Source organism: Phyllostomus discolor, chromosome 11, assembly GCF_004126475.2.
Source record: "Phyllostomus discolor isolate MPI-MPIP mPhyDis1 chromosome 11, mPhyDis1.pri.v3, whole genome shotgun sequence".
Taxonomy (NCBI): domain Eukaryota; kingdom Metazoa; phylum Chordata; class Mammalia; order Chiroptera; family Phyllostomidae; genus Phyllostomus; species Phyllostomus discolor.
In genome coordinates this window covers 55,095,538-55,121,330 of record NC_040913.2, presented here as the reverse complement: position 1 = coordinate 55,121,330, position 25,793 = coordinate 55,095,538, and the positions used below count along the sequence as shown (strand labels likewise).

Sequence of the window (25,793 nt, the reverse complement as noted above, 5' to 3'; positions counted from 1 at the left end):
TTGCTTTTATACCCCCAACACCCAGCACAGTACCTGGGAAACAGCTTTTTCAGAGTTGAGGGAGACAGTGAATGAACCTCTGATCAGTGAATTGCCAGGAACTCTTCCTCACAGACACCAGATTTGGACTTGGCCTTAAGATCTGGCTCAATCTGAGTAGCTGAGGATGCACAAGAAATGTAAATAAGCAAAGGGGGCAGCAGAGGTATGTGGTGATGAAAATAGTCCTTCTGTTACAGAAAAGTGACTCAGACAGCTTCAGGGTTTGCGAAGTGGAGTTTTAATCACGCATGCAGACCCAGAGGAGGCACTCTCCAAATTCCAGTCCCCGAGCTCAGGCGGGGGCTTGCTTTTATTCTTGCTGCAAAGGCAGAAGCAGGAGAAGGGAGGAGCACAGTTGCTGGCAGAAAGCCATTTTATAGAAGCAGAATGCGGGGGTTAGCGTGTGGCCTTGAGATAACTGCTATCTGAGAATGGTTACTGCACAGTATGTCCTGTCATAGTCCCCCCTTTTGATGCTATAAGGTGTTTCTATCCCTTTAGCATCACCATATACCTGGCTATACAGTGAGGTGCTAAGGAGGTTGCAACTGCTGATACTGGTGTTGGTACTGCTGGAGAGCTAACACTTTGGCAGCTGTTCTACGAGTCACCGTGGCCTCCAAGTGTTGGACCAAGGTCCGGTAGGGTCCCATATACCTGACACCTCTGGGTCTGGTATCCTATGGTCCTGAACATCACTCCAGTCCAGTATACCTTCCCTCCCCAAGTGCAGAGGGATTGCTGTGGCTGAACGCAACCCGATGGCATGTCAGTGGAGGAGCTGAAAGCTGACCCTGGGAGACAGTAAGAGACCACTCCACTGGAGAGCATAATCCTACACCCAGTGGTATTACTTTTGCAGGCTGGGGCTGAGACAGGGACTGTATTAGTCAAGCAAAGCACACAATAAATCCAAATGCAGAGACCAAACAGAGATAAACTATTCCTAGGGCTATCGGCTCCGTGGGATTCCATTCCGCAGGGGTCACAGTCACTAGTCCAATTCCCAATACTCCTGCGAAGGTGTCAATCAAAGTCAGGTACCCTGCGGAACAATGGTCCATTCCTTGGTGTCTTCTTTACTGGCTGGCATCCTCTGGAGCTTCAGCATGGGTATTCTAGGTGCAGGCCTAGTCCTTGGGTCCTCAGGATCTGCTGCTGCTTTTGCCCGGCTATATTGGATCCAAGGGGTGATTCCTGTAACCTAAGCAATGCTAGCAGTAGCAAGTCCATCTAGGGCAGTACAGTTTCCTGGTGAAATTTAGCTAAGGTTTTTTTAAGAGTCCAGTTCATCCACTCTACTTTCCCAGAACTCTGGGATCAATAGGCAGTGTGCAGCTCCCATGTGATGTTCAGAAGTTTGGCTGTTTGTTAGATTACTTGTGAGACAAAGGCCAGCCTGTTATCACTTCCAATGGTCAGAGACAATCCATACCTTGGGATGACCTCCCTCAGGAGTGCTTGGATGACTTCCCAGCTTTTCTCCATTTTAGTGGGGAAAGCCTCAACCCATCCAGAGAAGGTGCACACGATTACCAGGAGGTATTTAAACCCTCAGCTAGGCTTGACTTCAGTAAAATCTATTTGTAGGTCCTCAAAGGGCTGTCTGCCTGTGTGTTGTACCCCTGGCCTCATCCCTGTGTGCCTGGCAGCGTTATTCCAAGCACATGTTATACATTGTGCTGAGGCGGAAGCACAAAGTGCTGCCAGGTTGGGGAAATAAAAATACCTCTTCAGCAGATTTTCTAGGGAGGTCTTGCCCATGTGGGTGAGGGTGTGGCACTGCCTTACTAGATTGTTAGCTTGCCCTTGCAGTATGTATATTTTCCCATCCGGCAGCCTCCACTCTCCTTCAGAGGTCTTCTGACACCCAGCCTGGCGTGCCCACTCTACATCTGCAGGAGCAGTCTTCTGGGCTAACTTGAATGCCCAGGAGGGGGCCTAGCGGCAGAGCAGTTATTTTTGCCTGGTCTGCCTTAGCAGCAGAGCAGTTATTTTTACCTGGTCTGCCTTCTGATTTCCTCAGGCTACTGCAGTATCAGGCCTTTGCAGTGCATGACGGCTACCCCAGTGGGTGCCCATACCACTTCTAGTAGCTGGATTATCTTTTTATCTCTTTTCCTTCTGTTGTCAACAACCCTCACTCTTGGTATATGGCACCATGAATGTGGAGGGTGGCAAAGGCATACTTAGAGTCTGTGTAAATGTTGACTTTTCTGTCTTGACTCAACTCTAAGGCCCTTATTAGCCCCCATAGCTCAGCCCTCTGTGCTGACCATTCTGCTGGCAGTGCTTTGGCCTCTATTACTCTACAGTCGTCCACTACTGCATACCCAGCGACCCTCCTGCCCTCAATCATATAGCTGTTCCCGTTGTGTAGTAGGTGACATCAGGTCAAGCCAGGGGCTGGTCCCGGAGGTCCGGCCGGCTGGCGTGGACCTCTTCGTTTACTTTGAGACAGTCATGGTCTGGCTCTCCAAGCTCTGCTGGTAAGTAGGTGGCTGGATTGACTCATTTCACTGTCTTAACATGTACCCTTGGGTTCCCTTGGAGGATGCCCTGGTACTGAGTCAGTCTAGGGTTCGACAGCCACTTATGCCCCTGTCCAGCAAGGAGGCTGTTCACCGTGTACAGTATGTGGAGACTGATTTCTTGACCTACAGTTAACTTGTCTGCTTCTTGCAAGAGGGTCACAGCAGCAGCGACTGCCCTCAGACAAGGTAGCCAGCCGGCGGCAACATGGTCCAACTGCTTAGACAGGTAAGCCACCAGGTGTTGCCATGGTCTGACAGGCTGGGTCAGGACCCCAAGGGCTACCTTGTCTCTCTCATGGGTATATAGATCAAACAGCCACCCCGGATCTGGCAGTCCAAGGGCAGGAACAAACTGAGGCATCCCTTGATATCTTGGAAGGCTTTCTCTTCATTTTCTCCCCATTTTAGGGGCTTGGTATCTAGACCCTTTAAGCCTGGTAGAGGGGCCTCACAATGGAGGTGGATCCTGGTATCCATGTCTGGCAAAAACCAGCCACTCTGAGAAATTCCCGAAATTCCCGACGAGTACAGGGGGGTAGGGGGGAGAGAATCAGGCTATGACAGCTTTCCTTTCAGCGCTCAGGGCCTTCTTCCCTTGTGAAATGAGGATCCCTAAGTATTTTACTTGTTTCTGACAGATCTGTGCCTTCTTCCAGGACACCTGATACCTTAATTCAGCAAGGCACTTCAACAATGTGTGCGTTCCCTCCCAGCACTGTTCCCAGGATGGGGCCGCCAGGAGGAGGTCATCCACGTACTGCAGAACCATCAGGTCCAGCTCCCCCTCAACAAGGGGCTTCAGGTCTCTTGCTAGGGCTTCCCCAAATAAGGTCGGGGAGTTCTTCAGCCCCTGAGGCAGTCTAGTTCAGGTCACTGGAGTCTTGACTGCAGTGTGAGGGCCTTACATTTGAAGATGAAAATGGGTTGGCTGGAAGGTGCCACAGGAATGCAGAAAAGGCATCCCTCAGATCAAGGCAGGTAAACCATGTGGCTGTTGGGGCTGTTGTGGCTCAGGAGGGTGTACGGGTTCAGGACGACTGGGTAAAGGGTGATGGCTGCTTCATTGATGGCCCACAGATCCTAGACAGGCCGGTACCCACTCCTGTCCAGCTACCATCCTGGGTCTAGGCAGATGTGGGCCCATGTCATGGAGTCAATCTTCTCCGAGCTCCCACACAGGTGCTGTAACTTGGGGTACCTGCTTCCCAGTCACATCTTGGGCAGGGGGGTAGTCTTTTTCTGTCCCCCTGGCCCACAGCATGGCCACAGCTATTTAGCATATCTAAGTGACTAGCTGAAGGCTATAGGTATGTTAAATGACTATGCCATGGATTAGCTGTAAAGCTGTTGCTATACAACACAGCCCTGCATGTTCTTGCTCCATGTGTCCCTTCCCCCAACTTGCACTGTGGGGGAAGGGGTGAAGACATCATAAAATCGCCTGGACACCTTGAGTTCTGGACCCCATTTTACATGCCCATTTGGGGTCCCCCTCTTGGCTGCACCCTGTAACAATCCCTTCTTTCAGATGTACACCCATTTTAAGTAATTTTAAAGGATAATGGATGAAGGTCTCATCTTCTTGTAACTACTTCTGGCTGGACATGGACGTCATCCTACCTACCCATGGGTCAGGGGTGCCCTGAAGGGGAGGGGGGGCAGCACAGAGGGAGTCTTTCCTGTAAGGGGAAGGACCTTACAGAATCCTGGTCAGTTGGCTGTCACCAGGAAGTCACAGGCTTGGTGTCCAAAGGTTGGCATTACTGTACCATTGGCATCCTGGTCATATTCTGGAGATGACAGATTTGGAAAGAGTTGGAAGGCACAACTAAATCATAACCACTAAATGACAAAGGCAGGAACTTAAGTAAAGACTGGCTTATCTGGAGGAAGGTGTACAAGGCATGCCTATCCAAAACTCTTGTGGCCCATTATACTTCACTCGGGCTGAGGGGAATATATTAGGATTTCCCTCCTTTCAGATATCTGAACCCTTTCTGTTTAAGCCATCAAGACAGAAAAGGGAAAATCAGTTCTAAAGTGAAGCCCACAAATCGCCCGAACCGTTCACCAACCCAATCGCTTAGTTCAGCCAAACCGTTGAGTTTCTGGGGGCAATGATGAAAAATGGGCTCCTTAAGTGAGGCCTATATTGCAACCAATCACTCAAGTAATGAAGTCATAGGCATACGTCCTATGAAAACAGAAGAATACACAGGTTAATTCACACAATAATCCCCAAACCAGTCTCTGTGCCTGTGAGACTGTCTTTTGGGAAGACATTCAGTTGCAAGGTCCTTCCTGCAATAACATTTAGCAATGGCAATTTGACAGGTCATCCATACCTGTAAATTATACATCTTTGTGATATTTACAAACCCAGTTTCAACTTTCAGATGAAAACAAACCTTCAAGACAGTTAGCTGCACTGTTCTGATGTCCAATACTAAGTATTGTCATTCCTTGAACCACAATTTTTCTCCTTAAGATCACCCTCACTGTTATTAAGGGGACTACTTTGAGTCCCACTTTTAATTTTGACTGTTTATTTGCATAAATACACCAAGAGCAGCCTGGATCACTTATGATCTTTAATTCTGTTTTGCTGGAACTCACACAGGGAACCTTTAGATTGACTTTTCAGTCTGCCCCTCAGGGCACAGAAGCAGAGCCACACATTCGCCATCTGGCTTTACCAGTACCAGTTGTTTCACTCAAATCCTTGAGGCTTCCATTGTGCCTACAGGTTCTTTTTTGGCCATCTTTCAGAAAAGCAACATTCGTTCCTTCCCTGGAAAGACTGCCATGAACCACACAACCAACCAAAGTACCAGGCTTCTCAAAACTTTCACTTCCATAGACCTTCTGCAACATTCACAAACCTTCTATTCTCTTTCATACACCTTCTGATATCCACCAAGATTGCATCTCCCTGCCTTTATACCTTCAAATACTGACACCACATAATTTTTTTCCTAAAACTTTCACTTTTCCATTTATCTTTAGTTTCCTATTTACTTTCCTAGAGTGTGAAGTTTCAACCTTCCCTGGAATCCTGTTTCCTTTTCAGAGCAAATACAGAGCAAAATCTAAAACACAGAGTTCCAGAACAATACACAGGTAGAGGCATTCTCTTGCACCAATGCTTCCATCAGTGCCTCACAGAGACATGCTCCTTCAGGTCCAGTCTCATGGCAGAGACATGCCCCCTTTGCCTCTGGCTGAAGCACTCATCAGCCCCAAATGACCCTTCCTGGGTCCCAAGTGGCAAAGGCATGCTCCCCAACCGGTTACAGGCGACCTTTCCTAGGTCTTACAGGTGACCTTTTTAGGTCTTAAGATACAGGTTTCTGATCAGAAACAGAACCAAATGTGAGAAATTTGCTCTTTTCCCATGAAACCAAAAAACAGGTGGTTCAGGTTTCCTTTACTCCAGGTTTAAAACTTTCACATCCTCTGCACATAATTTTATGCATCCAGATTTAACCATCAGTCTCTTTTAATCCTGGTTCCTTTCCCACACTGGGAAGGACTGTACTTAAACTCAGTATTTAAACTCAGTATGTGGCAGCTAGAAGTACCTAGCACTACAGGTACCTTCCACTAAAAGTCCCTGGATTCGCAGGGACAACCTGCAGCTTTCTGTAGCTTAGACCTTACTAACACCCTATATATCAGATGGTCACCCTTGGACCTCAGTTCATGACCTTCAGAACCAGAGACATTCCTATCAGAACCAGTTACACAGAAAACCTGACTGATGCAATGCCCACACAACAGCAGCATATAGCCCATAATCTGAAGAGAACCCTTAGCCCACCACCTTGTCCAGTTCCAAGATAGCAGCACCCATGCATGCTGGGTCATCCAAGATGGTGGCACCCATGCACGCTCAGTCCTCCATGGGGGGGGCACTCACATGGCTCACTGTCTGATCCCCACCATACATGCAATCTAGTACTGTGGAAGAACCCCCCCACCATGATGAATTTTCCCAATCAGCACTGACAGACGAGGGAAGGGACTCTTGGGTCACCTGCCTAGCCTCTCCTCTCTCAACGAACTTGGGTCTGTCTTGGCTAAGGCTGCCCAGGTAGAATTCAGTTTAAACTCGCAGCCATTATGCCCTAGACAGACCGAGGAATCGCAGGTTAGGGCTCACTCACACTCTGTAGGCTTCCGTGGGTGGAGCAACAGACACAATCATCCACACAAACACACAGAGATTATCATATTCCCACCCACCTGAACAGTGGGGACCCTGAGAGGTGATCAGTCTCTCCTTCCACCACAAGGGTGGGCCTGGTCTTGGGCACTGGTCCCGGGCCACTTACCGGATAGGCGCCTTCCCAGATTTCACCAGTTCACACCCCACCAGCCCGAGTCAAGGAGCAGTCTGGGGGCCAAGCCCGTGGATCCCGGGATGTCCAGGACCCAAAATCACTGGGGCACGCACCTCCTTATCACTGCTGGGCTCCACAGGCCGCCCCACGGCTGCCTTCACCAGAGGCAACAGGCTGCTCGCTTGAGCCGTTTCCTGGTCAGGGAACCAAAATGTTACAGAAAAGTGACTCAGACAGCTTCGGGGTTTGCAAAGTGGAGTTTTAGTCACACATGCGGACCCAGAGGAGTCGCTCTCCAAATTCTGGGCCCCAAGATCAGGCGGGGGCTTGCTTTTATTCTTGCTGCAAAGGTGGAAGCAGAAGAAGGGAGGAGCACAGTTGCTGGTAGGAAGCCATTTTACAGAAGCAGAATGCAGGGGTTAGCGTGCAGCCTTGAGATAACTGCTATTTGAGGATGGCTACTGCTCAGTATGTCCTGAACCGCTGTCTGAGAATGGCTACTGCACAGTATGTCCTGTCATACTTCAATTAGGAAGATAATGCCTATCATCAAACCTGCAAGCCCATGGGTACAAGTTCTACTTAGTTCAGCCCACACATGGGGGAGTTTTTTATTTTTAATTAGTAGCCAAAGTTAAAAAGTGGGTGATTTTGTGTAAACTTCCAGGCAAGCTGTCAACACAGGATCACATTCCCAAACAGCAAGAGAAAGCTGGAGAAAAGCAGCTCTCCTTTGTAGGGACTTAACACTCAATGCCTGGCTGGCCCACCTGGACACCTGCCTGGCTCCAGAGACCTGAGTGGTTAGTACACATGTTGGGAAGCCATGGAAGTAGTAGAGTGTGGCAGGGCAACAGAGTTCAAAAGCCCAGCCATGGCCATTTCAGTCCACCACTGAATGGTCAGGAGCCACCAGTATTGCCTCCTTGTACCCATGACCCTTAATAAAATAAAGTTGAAAATAAACAGGAGACATGGGGATTATAGGGGAGATCTGCACTCTGTAAGTAGTTAAGAGGCAGTAACGGCCTTTGGAAAAAGCAGGATGCCATTTACTTGTAGGAGGCTGAGCTGGCCCAGCTCCTCTCTTTCTGTTCCAGGGTAGAAGGGGCCCCAGAAGATGCAGAAGGGCCCCAGAAGAGGCAAAAGGGCCCAGAAGAGGCAGGAAAGGTTTCTGTTCAATTAAAAGAACCAACCCATCCTCCAGCATACACACACCTAGCAGTGCTATTATGGGTTGAATTCTGTTCCCCCAAAATTCATATGTTGAAGGTCCCAACTCCATACCTCAGAGTGACCATATTTGGAAATAGGGTCTTTAGAGAAGTAATTAAGTGAAAATTAAGTCATTGGAGCAAACCCTAGTCCAATTTTGGAGACAGATATACACAGAAAAATGCCATGTAGATATGAAAAGATGGCCATCCACAAACCAAGAAGAGAGGCCTGAACAGATTCTCCCTCATAGCCCTCAGACTTCTCCCAACCCTGCCAACACCTGGATCATCAGACTTCTAACCTTCAGAAACCATGAGACAATAATTTCTATGGTTTATGCACTCCCTATTTTGGGGTACTTTTTTATGGCAGCCTGGCAGACTGCTATGCATGTGCATACTCATAAGCCACGCCCACAGAGGCCCCTACTTTAGGGGCTCTCTGACTTTAGGGAGTTTTCACTCTCTGAGAATTTAAGGACAATTTGTGAAGAAAATATATACCATTGGCTCTAAAGTATACACTGTTTTCTTTCCCACATCCAAACTCCTTGCCATAAACCAATCTGTGTGGTGAATCTGACTGAACAGTAATTCCAAAGTGAAGAGCTAGTGGCACTAGCTGGCAAAGTGGGCATGATGCTCACTGCACAGATTCCCATGTATGTGGACTATGCCACTGCTTTCATCTTCTTTAAATGATGTAAAGGTTGACTCTAAATGAAGGCTGACTCAGACTTCTTCGTTTGGGCTGATGGTAAATTTGTAAATAGGACTCTTCCTCTCATCTCCTGAGCTCTGGGTCTTAAGGTAGAAGAAAATATCTTAGGAGGTCCTGGAGGGGCCAGCTGCTCAAGCCTGAGAGTACCTATGAGAGTGAAGGGTCCAGGAATCTTCAAACCCTTCCTACTGGAGGAATCATACCCCCACCCCTCATCTCCCCACCTCCACCCCATGTTGAATGTTTCCTCCTCTTTGTAGGAGATTTCACACCAGGAGCTCAGTCTTCCTGAAAACCACCACCTTGGGGGACCGAATATACAGGCAGCTTTTTCTTTCTACTCTGCAACCCAAACCTAAGGTGAGGGGGCAGGGGGGCTTAAGGATCTGGCTGCCTGTGGGAAATGGAAAGAAAAACACAATGAATACCAGGCTCTGACCTCCACAGGGGAAATGCAGGGCCCCATCTATAGCAAGCTTCCCATGTGTCTGGCAGTGCTCTAAAGTGTTCTCATGTCCACAGTCATCCAAGAAGGTTAGTAAAGTTAGTGCCCCCATTTTACAAAGGAGAAAACTGAAGCAGGTAGAAATTCAGTAATTCTGGAGAACAGAATTCAGATTCAGGCAGCATAGCTCCAGCACCACATTTATTACCTCTAGCTTTTCACTCTGTTCTAAGACCCCTTCCCAGGGTGCCAAGAGCTAGTCAGCTGCCCAAGAGCTGATGACATAGTTTCTAAAAATGTAACTGGAGGAGTGTAGTAGTCATTCGTGCTGCTTATCAAATATTTCTAAGTCTCCCCACTTTCAGGGCACCTGAAGGACTGAAGGACTGTACTCCCAGCCCCCTTCGAAGTCAGGTGTGACCATGTGCCTTGATAGAACCAATGACACGTAAGCAGAGGTTTTTTTTGCATGATTCCAGGAGGAAATGTTAAAGAGCCCATTCACATATTCTGCAACCCTTTTTCCTGCCTCGGTGGCCTTGGAAACGCCTGTTGAGATACTGTGTCTGAGTAGCACAACAATGTACATGATCTTAATGCTACTAAAATGTACACTTAAAAATGGTTAAGATGATAAGTTTCATCTTAAATGTATTTTGCCACAATTAAAAATAAAACAAGGTAGGGCTTCTGTTAGCATGGGACCCTGTGTGACTACAATCAGCAAAGTCCCCCCGGACATGTGGCATAAGCTAGAAACACACTTCTATTGTGTTAAACCACTGAGATTTGGGGATTGTTTATAATTTTGTTGCATTTTATTGAACACAGAGTAGATTTAGCTTCCATAATCCCTTTTGAAAACCCTACATTAAAACTCTTATTATTATGTATTAGGTAATTAGAAATAATACACTAAAGACTGAAAATAGCAATCTTTATTTCATTTCTTTATGATAGCATTTTTTTTAGGCTTTTAAATCACACCAACAACAGAAAATGAAGGCAGAACACTCCTCTAAGATCAAGGTTTAAACCTATGTGCAATCTCATGTTACAAACTCTTTTACCTACATTTGTTAGGTACCCCATTTAATAATCCTGAGCTAGGAATCATTCCTTATTATCCCCATTCATTAGCTGAGAACATTGAGGTCCAGAGACAATAAGTGACAGAAGCAGGACTAAAATCCATTTTCAAGGGGCCCACGGCTCCCTCCTCTGTGCCTCACTAATAATGAATACTGCAGAGACTATGTTTCCATCTCATTTATAAACACCAGTGCCCTATAGTTAAGATAATATCACTGGTATAAAAACTGAAAGTGCTCTAAACCAAATTATAGCAATATCTTGCAAAGTTCAGCATAGTATTACAAATAGCTCATTGAACCAAGGCAGTTTGTTTGCAGGGTAAGCAAGCAGATTTTTCTGCATAATATAGTAGTACAGCTGGTAATAGCAGCTGCTAAAATAAAGGATGGTGGAGGTGGTGCTCATTTACAGACAAGTAGTAGACCCTAATGAAATTGCATTTGGGCCCTATCATCATCGTCCCGAGAAAATGCCCCTCAAGGTTTTCTATTTGAATCTTGGGCATATTTATGAAGATCAAAGCAATGGCTTCTTAAAATTAATTACATGAATTTGTAGCTCAACAACACTGAGTGAAAGGTGGGTGTTGTACCCCATGCCTTCTTACAGCTGTACATTGCCCACATCAAAAGCCCAGGACACTGGTGAGAGCATGTTCCCTGCTACAACAACCCCCAAGCATTTGCAACAGACATGGAAAGAGTACAAAAGATCAGTCCCCAAAGTTGTTATGACAGCTTAATTGTATTACAGTGCTCAGATAATTCCCATTTATTTGGCTTTTTTCCTCAGAGCAAATGCTGCCCCCCCAACCCCTCCCCAAGCATAGCTATTACCAAGACAATTAAAATTCACAACTTTGATGGTTCCTCATTCTTCCTCTAATACCAGCCCTGCTCAAAAGTCCTGTTAATTGGTCCACGAAGATCAGATTTTCCCCTAGCCTTTGGCAAGCTGAGACCCAACAGCAGCTAACTAATTGCAATTAAAATCTGCCACGTGAGTGGAAGAGAATAACATAAATTAATCAGTACATTAGCAGAATTACATTTAAATGTTCAAATGTGCATTCAACATAGTGGGACATTTTAGATTATAAGCAAAGTACTTCATTATGGATTGCTGATATTTTAATGAGGAAATGTGATGTTTGGTTAAATAGGAGTACAATATAGAGACTTCCTTAAAATTAGCATCAATGATAAATTTTAATTCAAAAAGCAGGTTGTGGTCCATGTAATTCCTACATATCAATGTGGAAAAACTTCCTGGAGCTATGGAAATAGTTGAACATCACATTCTCTGAAGAATTAATAATTTCAGTTATACTAATTAGCACTTTATGTAAATTGTCAGATAAATCACAGCAATAAATATAAATTTTAGAAGAACAAAACAGTATGCTTAGCCTTAATTTATTCAATCATCAATTCATGTATACTGAAGCTAAGGGATATGAAAAATTAAACATACCAGAGCTGGAAGGAAGGAAGGAAGGAAGGAAAGAGGAAGGGAGGGAGGAGGGAAATGTGGAGAAATGTCTTTGATAGAGGCACAGAAAAAGATTCCAAAATAAAGGTCCTGTCCAATTTTACAAAATATTGCATATAAAAATCTCTCTATGATATGTAAATATAAAAGATGGGTTACATTTTTTAAAGTTTGTTTTCAAGGACACATAGTCAAAACTTAGTAATCAACATAGACAAATGGAGTCTTAGAAGTCTTCTTTATAAAATAATTACTTAATTACATAAAACAAAAAGTGTCTATGTAGTAACATAAATATTTAAAGAACTGTGTGTAAGGTTCTCTTTATAATTTGTACGTATTACTTGAAGCTTAAGATATTGGAGGCACAAGTTCTAAGATAGATGATAGAGGCTGACCTAGACTTGGTTTGCTATTCCTGTGGCTGGTTAGAGAGGGGCAAGCCTAAAAAGGAGATTTTGTATTCTCCTGGGCTAAGCTCCGATTTTATTAGCAGTGAGATGAATTCAAGCTTTAACAACTAAAATACATGCAGAACCACCCCATTTCCTATACATGTGAAATAGTATTTATTAACAAGTACTGAGGGGCTGGATTGGGAGTAAAAAGGAGAAAACTGTATTTGAACAATGATTAAAATAAAATTTTAAAAATAAACAAACAAACAAGTACTTGAACAAATGCAGACCAGAAATGAACATCATAAATAAGCAATACTACATATACACCAAAGTAAAATGAAAATAAAATCTGTCTTGCATGATACCTATCCCCAGCTTTGAAATAACCACCCACTCCCCATCTAAGCTCTATTCATAATTCTGCATTAAAATTGCCTTATTAAGCATGACTTTGCTCTTCTTTAGCAATAAACAGAAGGTCTTGGTCTGTTCCTTCCTTGGTTTCAGGAGAGTTTTCCTCTTACCAAAGCATTCTTTCTCCCTAAACAAAAGGCTTTCCTGAGTGTAATCACCCTTGATGTTGGCTTTCTTTATGATACCATCACTCTGCTTTAGCTGATTGGCATCTATCTTCTCCCAGGTAAGTTAGTGCATGACCTAGCATACCACGCTTATAAAGATATTAGTTCACTTAAAAGCATAACCACTAGAAATGCTGGATTTTACATGAACCCAGTGATCCCAGAAAATAGTGAAGGTTAAGGAATCCCTTCACTTTTTGTGGCTTACTACAAAGCACCCTCTTCCTCATGTGACTTAGATGTCCTCCTACCCATGCCTCATTAGCCTTTGACAAGGCCAGACACAGACCCTCCAATTCCCCTTTTCTACCTCACAAAAGATTAGCTGAACAGCTTATGCCCTATTATATATCAGTACAAAATTCTTTAAACAAAACTTTAGCTAAGCTCTTCTCCTTCTCCCAGACCCCTAGTGTTGGCCTATCTTCAGCCTCAGTAACAGAATGATAACAGGCTGGCCTGAGGGTCAAATATACTCTGACCTTTTATCTCATTGTCTCCCCATACTAGGTACTTCTAGCTTTGTTTGGTACTCCCTGCAAAAGAAAAATCCTTTTTGCCTAACTCTTGAGACACTTACAGACCTTATGGTTACAAAGTTCTCTTTTCTACCACATGCACACACACTTGCAATAATCCTTTGGAATAAAGTCTCTCTTTACTAACTGCAGATTTGTTTTCAATTTGACACAGTCAACAGACTGTGGTGACTAAGTGTTGCAATTCCATGCATTTACTAAATATATGCAAAGACATAGATTTGAGTACTAAATTCCAGAATGAACTGAGGCTACTGGAATTTATAATTACCAGTAGACAGTCTGTCCAGAGTACTGGGAAGTCTCCTTCATTGGCCAAGATATTGGCAAGGGAGGTTCTTAAACTAAGCATCCAGAAACCTAGAAATATCAATAGATAGGGCCCAAGTATGAAGAATTAGAAAGAAAAGTGGACAGAGAAAAAAACCTTCCCTCCTTACCATATTGGGGGTAGGACCAAGGGAGGGCAGGCACATATGTCATAGAAGTCAAAATGGTGCTGGGGAGGTGATGACCAAAGAGGTCTGTGAGTCTAGCCTGAGGATAGAAGGGACGTGTTAAAAGGTAGACCAACAAAAGGGAGGAAAGTTTGGGGAGTTGCTTGGTCATTTTGAGGAAGCACCAGGCCTGAACCACACCCAGAAGTTCTCTTTCAGGCTCATGGTTCACTCTTGCTCATGACTTGGACTCACACAGTGCACTTGCCTATTCTTTCCATAGGTCATGACCTTCAGGGGGGAGCCTTTCTGGCTCTCTCTTGCCCACCTGGTGATGCACTGGCCAGTGCATTTGCACACTATTTCAGGAGTGTGTGACCTCATGGCCCTAGCAGCTGTGTAGCCCATGGCTGTGCAGACTCTACACACAGACTCCAGAAGGGAGCCTGAAATGAACAGCATCTGGGAACAAGCTAAGCTACCTGGATGGGGACTATGAGTGCTTAGCAGCCTCCTGTGTGCTCCCAAGGACTCTTCTTTAAAATGGAGCAGAAACTCAGGACACCGGCATATGTGTTGGCCTTGCTGAGAATGGTTGGACTTTTTCCATGGCAGAAAGAGGAGATGGGCTTTGAAACAGGAGTCTGCCATTCTCCCAGGTCGCACTAATCCAAATAAAATGCTTTTTCTTTGCAACAGCATCTGCTTCATGAGTTTGGCTATTGTGGTGACAAACCTCCATTTTTTTTTTGGTTACGTAACTGTGGGCAACAGAATTTTCTTGGGTATTATCACAGTGTGGACAAAAAGGGGGTCACATACTAAACCTGACAAGCTCAGGGGAGGCCTGCATGGTAGACCTTAGAAACTCAGAGGTCAAATGTAACCAAATAGGATTGTCTGAACATAAAAATTCCTAAGTAAAAGAAAAGTCATGTTGGGGACTTCCGGCCAAGATGGAGGTGTAGGTAGACACACTGTGCCTCCTCGCACAACCAAAGAAGGACAAAAACACTTTAAAAACAAAACAAAAAAAAACAACAACGAGAAATGACAGAAAGTTGAACTGTATGGAAGTCCAACAACCAAGGAGTTAAAGAAGACACATTTATCCAGACTGGTAGCAGGGGTGGAGTAGGGCAACCTGGGCGGAGAGGGCTTGCATCAAAGTGATATCTGGCAGACCCAATCTAACGGCAGGTTATGGAAGGGGTCGTGGTGTGCAAGGCAGCTGGTGGACCAAGCGGTCCCACATTCGTGTGCAGATAAACCAGGTGAAACTAGGTAGTGGGACTCACCGCACAACCCAGGTCCCAGTGGGGGGAAATAAATAAAGCCTCAAATCACGATTGAAAACACCTGTGGGGGTTGAGGTACCAGGAAAAACTCCAAGACTCACAGGAGAGTTCGTTGGAGAGATCCACAGGGTCCTAGAACATACACAAGATCACTCACCTGAGAATCAACACCAGAAGGGCCCAGTTTGCTTGTGGGAAGTGGTGACAGTAACTGAAATCCAGCAGAGAGCAGAGCAAGCACAATTGCTTCCTCTTGGACCCATTCCCCACATACAGCATCACAACACAGCCATGTGTGTTACCCTGCCCAGGTGAATACCTAAAGCTCTGCCTGTCACTACATAACAGGTATATCAAAACAACAACAAAAAAATGGCCTAAATAAAAGAACAGATCAAAACTCCAAAACAAAATACAACTAAGTGAAGAAGTGGTAGCCAACCTATCAGATGCACAGTTCAAAACACTGGTAATCAAGATGCTCACAGAATTGGTTGAATTTGGTCTCAAATTAGATGAAAAAATGAAAGCTATGCTAAGTGAAATAAAGGAAAATGTACAGAGAACCAAAATTGATGAGAAAGAAACTGGGACTCAAGTCAACAGTGTGGACCTGAAGGAAGAAACATCCAGTCAGAAAAAAATGAAGAAACAAGAATTCAAAAAAAAAATGAGGAGAGGCTTAGAAATCTCCAGGACATCTTTAAATGTTCCAACATCTGAATTATAGGGGGATCAGAAGACGAAGAGAAGAGCTAAAAAGTGGAAAAGTTATTTGAACAAATAATAAAGGAGAACTTCCCCAATCCCGCAAAGGAAATAGACTTCCAGGAAGTCCAGGAAGCTCAGAGAGTCCCAAAGAAGTTGGACCCAAGAAGTAACACACCAAAGCACATCATAATTATATTCCCAAGATAAAAATTAAGCAGAAAATCCTAGAATCATCAAGAGAAAAGGAAGCAGTTACCTACAAATGAGTGCCCATAAGACTGTCAGCTGATTTCTCAAAAGAGACCTTGCAGGCAAAAAGGGGCTGGAAAGAAGTATTTGAAGTCATGAAAGGCAAGGACCTACATCCAAGATGACTCTATCCAGCAAAGCTTTCATTCAGAATGGAAGGGCAGATAAAGTGCTTCTCCAATAAGATCAAGCTGAAAGAGTTCATTATCACAAAGTCCTTATTATATGAAATGTTAAAGGGATTTATCTAAGAAAAAGAAGATAAAAAATATGTACAGTAAAATTACAGCAACTCACAGTTATTAACAACCACACCTAAAACAAAAACAAACTAAGCAAACAACTAGAACAGGAACAGAATGACAGAAATGGAGATCACATGGAGGGATATCAACAGGGGAGTGGGAGGGGAGGCGGGGGGGAAAGGTACAGAGAATAAGTAGCATAGATGGTAGGTATAATATATACAGGGGAGGGTAAGAATAGTATGAAAAATATAGAAGCAAAAGAATTATATGTAGGACACATGGACATGAACTAAAGGGGGGAATGTGGGAGGGAGGGGGTATGCAGGGTGAAGGGGAGTGAAGGGGGGAAATGGGACAACTGTAATAGTATAATCAATAAAATATATTACAAATAAAATTAAAAAAATTCACAAGTCAAAAAAAAGAAAAGTCATGTGGGTAGTCATGTCTTAGGCTGCTATCTTCCTTGACAAAGGTCAGTCTTTACCTTAAATGAGCTTGTACTTTGTTCTTTTTGCATCTAAGGTAAAATATATTTGAAATGTAAAAGTAATATCGTTTTCCAGACCCCTCAGTGCAACACCCTTACACAAGAGCAGGTTACCACAGAACTCCTCGTTGTTATCTTGTTTCCCCAGTCCAACTCTATGTACTGTAAATGTTAACTATTTTGTCTGCACCAATGTAAAAGAAGTATGTGTCTCTCTTTTATTTTCATCTAGTTTCAGAGACTTCCCCTGCTTTGCTTTCTCCTGCCTCCCTAATCTACCACCAGGAATTGCATGCAAACCCATTGTGGCACCTCCTTGATTCTAATGTATAATATAAGCCTTAAAACTACCATTGCTAGAGTATTTCTCAATCTGTTGATATTTTACTTCCTAACCATTGTCATCAGTTTGGGTCAATAAACTCTTATAAGGTTTTCTCTTGAGATGGATGTTCTTTCATTGACTTAAAAAGCTTATCATTTTGTGGACTTGAAAACACAGTGGCTAGCCAATTATACCTAAGCCCATCTCCACTCACAAGAGCCTGGACCTGGTCTGAACAAAAAAAATTAGAGAGGAGTGAATGTATCTGTCCCTCCACAGCTTCTGTCAGGACAACAATGAATCTAGAATGGTTGAAAGAAAACTGGACACAATTGGGCTTTGTATATTAATATGACAAAGTTATAAAGCAGGTGTAGGAACAATGACATTTACAAAAGCTGTAATTTCTTTATGATATTAGGGTTGCCTATTGAAATGCTAGGTATTACATTTACATTCATGAAAATCTCTATAAATTATATTTATGTTTGTTAATTTTTTATATTCCACAAATATACATTAAAATATTTTCAACAAATTAATTGTGTTAGTCACATAAGTTTCTCAGTCAGCTAATTAGAATAGAGTATTCCATCACCTTTAGCAATAGCCAAAAGTGAAACTGAAAGAGAATGGAAACCAAAGCTAGGAATATTTTTCATATAGTAACTTGGGAGTTGGCTGCATCCACTGACTTGGGCTTGATATGTCATACCATTTTCTCTTGAGACTGTTTTATTACGAGTTCCATTTCTCACTGAAAGCAAGAAAAGTCATAGCAAAATTGAAGACAGATACTTCCTGGTGTAGTTCAGCTTTTCTCATCTTCCCAATGGAAATGTCCTTCCACATATACAACTTTAATAATTCAAAACAAAGTCCTGTGTGTTTTTTTAAATAAAAATATATATACACACATGTATGTATATATATATATACATATGTATGTATATATCTACATATATACATATGTGTGTGTGTCAACGTGTGTGTGTGTGTGGCATTCTTTGGCTTCTGTTTATAACTGAAATATTCTAATGTCCATGAGAGCATAATATTTTAAATTTTAAAAACTAAAAAATAGAATCAGCCCTGGCTGATTGTGACTCAGGGATTGAGCACCAGACTGTGAAGCAAAGGGTCACCAGTTCTATTCCCAGTCAAGGCACATGCCTGGGTTGCAGGCCAGATCCCCAGTAGAGGCATGGTGACAGGCAAACACACTTGATGTTTCTCTTCTTTTCTTTCTCCCTCCCTTCCCCTCTCTCTAAAAATAAATAAATAAAATCTTTAAAAAAATAGAATCAGAGGAATTAGGTAATATAATCCAAAATCCTTTTAAATGAAGGTATAAAATAAGACTTTGAGGCTTTGGGTCTCATAAAAGCTCACAGAACCAGATGGACACAAAGCAGGGTGGTCTCTACCTCCAAATCTAGTGCTATTCTTAATAAGCACAATGAGGAGATTTGAGAAGATGACATCAATAAGATGATAAACAAGATATTCCAGTCCTCATACCTTCACAGAAACATCAGTTTTGACAACCATCCATTGATAAACCTCTGTGGGAACCTGGGAATCCAGTGAAAGGTCCCAGAGACCCATTCGAGCAAAAAATTACAGAAATAAAACAAACAATCCTGAAACTCACGTAGAATCACAAAAAAAAATTGTGAATATCCAAAGCAATCTTAAAAAAAGAAGAACAAAGCTGGAGACATAATGCCTCCTACTTGCAGATTATATTACAAAGCTATAGTGATCAAAACGCTATGGTACTGGCATAAAAACAAAAATACTGGTGGAACAAAATAGGAATCCTAGAAATAAACATAGGCATACTCAATCAACTAATCTTTGACAAGGGCACCAAGAATGTGCAATGTGTTAACATTGTGTGTTATATTACACAACACACAAATATCAACTCAAAACACTTATTAAACATAAGACCTGAAATCATAAAACTCCTAGAAGAAAACAGGAGAACAGCTTCTTGACGCTGGTCTTGGCAATGGTTTTTTTAGATATGACACCAAACTCACAGTCAACAAAAGCAAAAATAAACAAGAATGACTACATCAAACTAAAAAGCTTTTGCATAGGAGAGAAAACATTCAAAAAATGAAAAGAAACCTACAGATGGTAGAAAATATTTTCAAACCATGTACCTGATAAGGGGACGGTCCAACATATATAAGAAACACATACAACTCAATAGCAAAAAAAAAAAATCCAATTAAAAATGGAAAAAGGATCTGAATACTTTTCCAAAGAAGAAAAAACACATGACCATGAGGTATAAGAAAAGAAAATGTATCCACATCACCAACCATCAGGGAAATGGAAATCAAACCAAAATGAGATACCACCTCACACTTGTTAAGATGGCTATTATTAAAATAAAAAAATGTATCATGAATATTGGTGAGGATGTGATAAAAGGCAACTCTGGTATACTGTTGATGGGAATGTAAATTGGCATGGCCATTTCTCACTTCTGGATATATATCCAAAGAATTTGAAATCAGGATATCAAAGAGGTACTGGCACTCCTACATCTATTGCAGCAATATTTATGGTTAATATATGAAAACAACCTAAATGCCTGTATAAATAAATGGAAAAAGAAAATGTGGTATACACATACAATGCAATACTATTCGGCTTTAAAAAAATGCCACTTGTGACAACATGGCCAAACCTAGAGGACATTCACGTTAAACAAAATAAGCCAGACACAGAGAGGAAGTAGTGTACAATTTCACTCATATGTGGGATCTAAAAGTCAGACTCATAGAAGCAGAGAGCAAATGGTGATGGTGGTTACTAGAAGTTAGAGGGAGGGTAAATGGGGAGATGTAGGTCAAGGTGTACAGAGTTTTAGTTACTCAAAAGGGATAAGTTCTGGACATCTAATATACAACATGGTGACTATAGATAGCAATATTGTATTTGAAATACTGTACTAAAATTTGCTAAGAAATCCTAAGGGTTCACACCATACACACACATAAACTATGTGAGGATGTTCATTAGTTTCACTGAAGTGATTATTTTACAATGTATAAATATATCAAATCATAAAGTTATATTCCTTAAACATACACAATAAAAACAAAGACAGGAAGAGGATTTAAAAATAGAAACACATCAGGATAGATCACCAAATCTTATCTGGTAGGTTGAAATTCCTAGAATTTCCTTGCTATTATAGAATGTTCCTCCTTACCTTCCTTGGATCATTGGCAAGGTAGGGGTGGAATAACGAAGAGGAAAGAGTGGAACATATTTTTCTTCATTTAGGATGGGAGGAAGGATTTGATTCCCACCACATTTTCAGGGGAGGTAGGAACGCCTGGTATTTCTACCATGGTTTTAAAATCTAGTTTTTATTATTGTTCAGATATGGTGAGGCAAACAGGAAAGGAGATGATTACCATTGAAGGGATAGTTTGTTACACTCACAGAACCCAAGAGGAGGGGCAATGTCCAATGATGGAGGGTCACACAGGGAGAACTAGGCTGGTAAAGAGGGTTAGAGGCCAGGGAGAAATGTGGAATCTGTGGGAAAGAGCCTTTATTGTGGTTGCTGTGGGAAGGAATACACAAGGCAAGGTAAACAGGCTTACAATTTGCTAGTTTGAAAAATTTCAGAAGGTTCTTAGGTGGAGGGGCTGTCTGTAGTTGTCCCATACCTGGTCCTGGCATAAATAAGGCAGGTAAATAGTGGCTTAGAGTATAAGAGCTCAATAATTGAGGTGGTTGGAGGGTATATACTGTGGATTGGTTGGTTTGCACATGAAAGGCATACTCACAGGTAAGTCATTTGCTGTCTCTAGGAACTGACCACCTTGGAAGGGGCAGTCTACCGAGTCAGCAAGACCTGGAGACATCAAAGCACCAAAATTACGAAAAATGAGAAAACACAGTTGATACAAATGTCTAAGCCCTTCCTGATGCACCTTCAGGAGTTAAGTGTTTAATTGGGTGACCTGAAAATAGATGGCGGGACCCTGAGGTGAGGGTTGAGAAGTCAGTCAGGAAAGGAGTATGGAGCCTTAAATATTTGGAAATTAGATGCTTTAGCCCTACCTGAGAATGCTCCAGGCACCAGTAAGAGCCAGAATCCTTGGATGAGGAAATGTGTACAGGGCAGGCCAGTAAATCTTGCAGGTGACCAGAACCATCCCAGCAACCTTAGAAATAAGGAAGAATGCTAAAACAATCAGCATTGGCATCCTCCAAATTTTCAAATAACTCAGCACTATTGTGTGAGATGAGCTGTTTACCAAGTCAACAGTATGAAACTATCAAGTTAAAAAGAGAAACTCAATTCCCCATATCACTAAGTATAGGTAAAATTATACCTAGGTCACTAATATGAATTATTTTGCCATCATAGACCTATCAGGATGGATCAGAGCAATCAAGCACTGAAATGTAAAAATTAGCTTATTAACTACTAACAAATTAATTTTTAAGATTTTCTCCCTCAATTTAAAATATTCTTTATTGGTTAGATTAGTAAATCCTAGAGAATTATTAATGTCCTTGATGACATATATATTTTTACCCTCAGGATAATAAGTCATTACAAAAGAGTTATGCACTATGCTCCAATACAGGATTTCACTCACCTCCATTCTTTCCTCAATGTTAAAATCCTTCAATATTGAGCTCTTTCCTTTCTAGAATTTATCAGGCTAATCTTGGGCAAACTGCAAGAAAACACTTATTGAATGGTAGGTTACTCTAAATCTCTCTTCAGAATTAATAGGGAATACCCTATGAGAACTTTTCAAATCAGATTTTATTTTATTTTTTAAATATATTTTATTTATTATGCTATTACAGTTGCCCCCCCCTTTATTGCCCTCCACCCTGCTCCACCCCTTTCACCTGCATTCCCCCCACTTAGTTCATGTCCATGGGTCATACATATAAGTTCTTTGGCTTCTCCATTTCCTATACTAGTCTTAACTTCCCCCTGTCTATATTGTTCCTACCATTTATGTTTCTTAATCCCAGCACCATTTCCCCATTCTTCCCCTCCCAGCTAATAATCCTACATGTGATCTTCATTTCTGTGATTCTGTCCCTGTTCTAGTTGTTTGCTATGTTTGCTTTTGTTTTTGGTTTTCTTTGTTGGTTTTTTTTTTTTGGTTCACTTGTTATAGCTGTGAGTTTGTTGTCATTTTACTATTCATATTTTTTTATCTTTTTTTAATATAAGTCCATTTAACATTTCATATAATCGGGGCTCAGTGATGATGAACTCATCCTTAACTTTACCTTGTCCAGGAAGCACTTTATCTGTCCTTCCATTCTAAGTGATAGCTTTGCTGGATAGAGTAATCCTGGATGTAGGGTCCTTGCCTTTCATGACTTGGAATACTTCTTTCCAGCCGCTTCCTGCCTGCAAGATTTCTTTTAAGAAATCAGCTGACAGTCTTATGGGCACTCCTTTGTAGGTAACTTTCCTTTTCTCTTGCTGTTTTTAAGATTCTTTCCTTCCCTTTCATCTTGGCTAATGTAATGATGATATGCCTTGGTGTGTCCTTTCTTGGGTCCAACTTCTTTGCGATTCTCTGGGCTTCCAGGATCTCCTGGAAGTCTATTTCCTTTGGCAGATTGGAGAAGTTCTCCTTCACTATTTGTTCAAGTAACTTTTCAATTTCTTGCTCTTCCTCTTGTTTTGGCACCCCTATGATTAAGATGTTGTTATGTTTAAAGTTGTCTTGGAGGTTCCTAAGCCTCTTCTCGTTTTTTTGAATTCTCATTTCCTCATTCTATTCTGGTTGAATGTTTCTTTCTTCCTTCTGGTCCAAACAGTTTATCTGAGTCCTGGTTTCCTTCCCTTCACTGTTGGTTCCCTGTATATTTTTCTTTATTTCATTTTGCATAGCCTTCACTTCTTTCTCTATTTTGCAACCATACTCAACAATTTCTGTGAGCATCCTGAATACCAGTGTTTTCAACTCTATATCTGATAGGTTGGCTATCTCTTCATTGCTTAGTTCTATTTTTGGAGCTTTGATCTGTTCTTTCATTTGGGTCATATTTCTTTGTTTCAGCATATCTTTTACATCATAAGGGGTGGGGCCTTAGACATTGGCCAGGGCAACCCCGTGGCTGCATTGTGGCACAGTATTTGAGGGAGGGATCCAAGAGGGAATGATGCTGCTTACTCAACTCTTGGCTATCTTTCAGGCACTTCCCCTGCTACCAAAAAGTAAATGGGGCCCTTCTGGTGCTGGGTTTTAAGTGAGTGTGTTTGTATACATCCTAGGATCTTGTGGGTTTCTGCAAGAAACTCTCCTGTGAGGCTGAGAGTTTCTCCCACTCCTGCAACACCTCCAGATTTTTACAGCCTGAGGTTTTGAGGCTTTCGTTTTTAAAAAACATTTTATTTATTTATTTTTTGAGAGAGAAAAACATCAATGTGTGTTTGTCTCTCACATGGCCTCCACTGGGGACCTGGCCTGCACTGGGAATCAAATTGGCGACTCTTTGGTTCACAGCCCATGCTCAATCCACTGAGCTATACCAGCCAGGGTTTGAGGCTTTCTTTTCCCACGCTGGAACCCTGGGTTTTGCAATCTGTCTCACTCCCTAGTTGTTTCTCTTAGTTTATCTGCAAACAATATGGGACCACCCAGTCCACCAGCTGCTGTTGCCGTGCTTCCACTCTGCACCAGCTACCCATCTCCTCCCCTCCTACCAGTCTGAATGAATATTTCTTCTTTAACTCCTTGGTTGTCAGGCTTCCACATAGGTCAATTTTCTGATAGTTCTAGTTGTTTCTCATTTTTAAATTTGTTGTTATCCTTCTTTTGTTTGAGCGAGAAGGCCCAGTGTATCTACCTACGCCTCCATCCTGGCCAGGAGTCTTGATTTCTTGTTCTTCTTTTTGTTCTGGTTGAATGTTTATCTCTGCTTTATATTTCAAACCATTGGTTTTAATCCCAGCTTCCTTCCCTTCTCCTGGTTTCCTGTGGTTTATTCTTTATTTCCTTAGTGGGGCCTTCATTTCTTTTTTTAATTTTTTGCCATACTCAGGTAGTTCTCTAAGCATCCTTATTACCAGTGTTTTGAACTTTGCATCTGATAGGTTAACTATCTCAATTTTGCTTAGTTCTTTTTCTTGGGTTTTGTTCTGCTCTTTCATCTGGGACATTTTTCTTTCTTTTCTCAATTTAGCTGCCTCCCTGTGTTTGTTTCTGTCTGTCCATTACAGCTGATTTTACTCCCTGTGTTAGTCATGTGGCCTATTTAGAAAAAGCACTTGTAAATTGTGTGGGGCAGAGCCTTAGGTAATTGCCAGGGTGAAGCAACCCTCTTCACTATTTTGTGACTGTGTGGGGAGGGCCCCAAGAGGGGACAATGCTGCCACTTGGCTTCTGACAGTTGCCAAGCACTCACTGCATTTCCATTCACTTAACCCCCTTCCTATGTGCAACTGGTACCCTTCCAGCTGCTGTCCAGTGGTGAATCTTGGAGTGGTTGGTTTCTGTACATTCTGAGACTATGTTGGCCCCTTAAGTAGTGAAAATCCAGAAGTTTCTTCTGCCACCCCAACTCTCACTGGTTTTTACAGCCAGAGGTAATGAGGACCTATCTGCCCCATGCTGGAACTCTGGGCTGCATGGTCTGGCCTGGGGCTGAAAGCGCTCACTTACAATGTATCTTTCCTGCCTGATCTGCTGCCATGGCTGCCACTGCCTCTCTGTGCCACTCTGCGTCTCCGCTTGTCTCCACAATCCTGATGCTCCTACCCATGTAAATGAATATGTCTTCTTTAAATCCTTGGTTGTCAGACTTCCATACAACTCAATTTTCTGATGGTTGTTATGTGAAGATGAGGTGTGTCTACCTATTCCTCCTTCGTGACCAGAAGTCTGTCTTCAATTTTAAATTATAGCCTGGCTGGGTAGAGTAGCCTTGGTTGTAAGTCCTTGCTTTTTATCACCTTGAATATTTCATTCCAATTCCTTCTGTCCTGAAATATTTCTGTTGAGAAATCAAATGATAGTCTAATTGGACCACCCTTGTAGGTAACTACCTGCTTTCTCTTTTGGCTTTTTGAATTTTCTCCTTGCCATTTTAATTGTGATGTGTCTTTATGCAGGCCTCTTTGGGTCCATCTTGTTTGGGACTCTCTGCACATCCTGGACTTGTGTGTCTTTTTCATTCACTAGACTAGGGATGTTTTCGGTCATTATTTCTTCAAATAGATTCTCAATACCTTGCTCACTCTCTTCTGGTATCCCATATTGTAGATGTTGTAAGGCTTCATGTTGTCCCAATGGCTTCTTATGCTCTTCTCACTTTTTTAAATTCTTTTATCTTTTTGCTGCTCTGCTTGGGTGTTTTTTCTACCTCGTCTTTCAAAGTGCTAATTCGGTCCTCTGCTTCATCTAAACTACTGTTTATTCCTTACAATGCATTGCATTCTTTATTTCTGACTTGTCCTTTTTTATTTTTCCATGTCTTTTTTCATGTTGTTGAGTGTCTGTATAATCATTACTCTAAACTCTTTATCTGATACATTGTTTGCCTCCATTTCATTTAGTTCTTATTCTGGAGAGTTCTCTTGTTCTTTCATAAGGGATCTATTTCT

At 42.3% G+C, this 25,793-nt stretch overlaps 1 long non-coding RNA gene across 1 annotated transcript; it reads right to left on the bottom strand.

Annotated features, from left to right (window-relative positions):
* Positions 1 to 6,048: 6,048 nt before the first annotated feature.
* LOC118497260 lies at positions 6,049 to 23,372 on the bottom strand. Its single transcript, XR_004899782.1, has 3 exons — positions 23,362 to 23,372; positions 14,274 to 14,278; positions 6,049 to 6,179 (listed from the first exon to the last, which is right to left on the bottom strand). It is a non-coding gene; the product is annotated as an uncharacterized LOC118497260 (long non-coding RNA).
* Between the last annotated feature and the right edge of the window lie 2,421 nt (positions 23,373 to 25,793).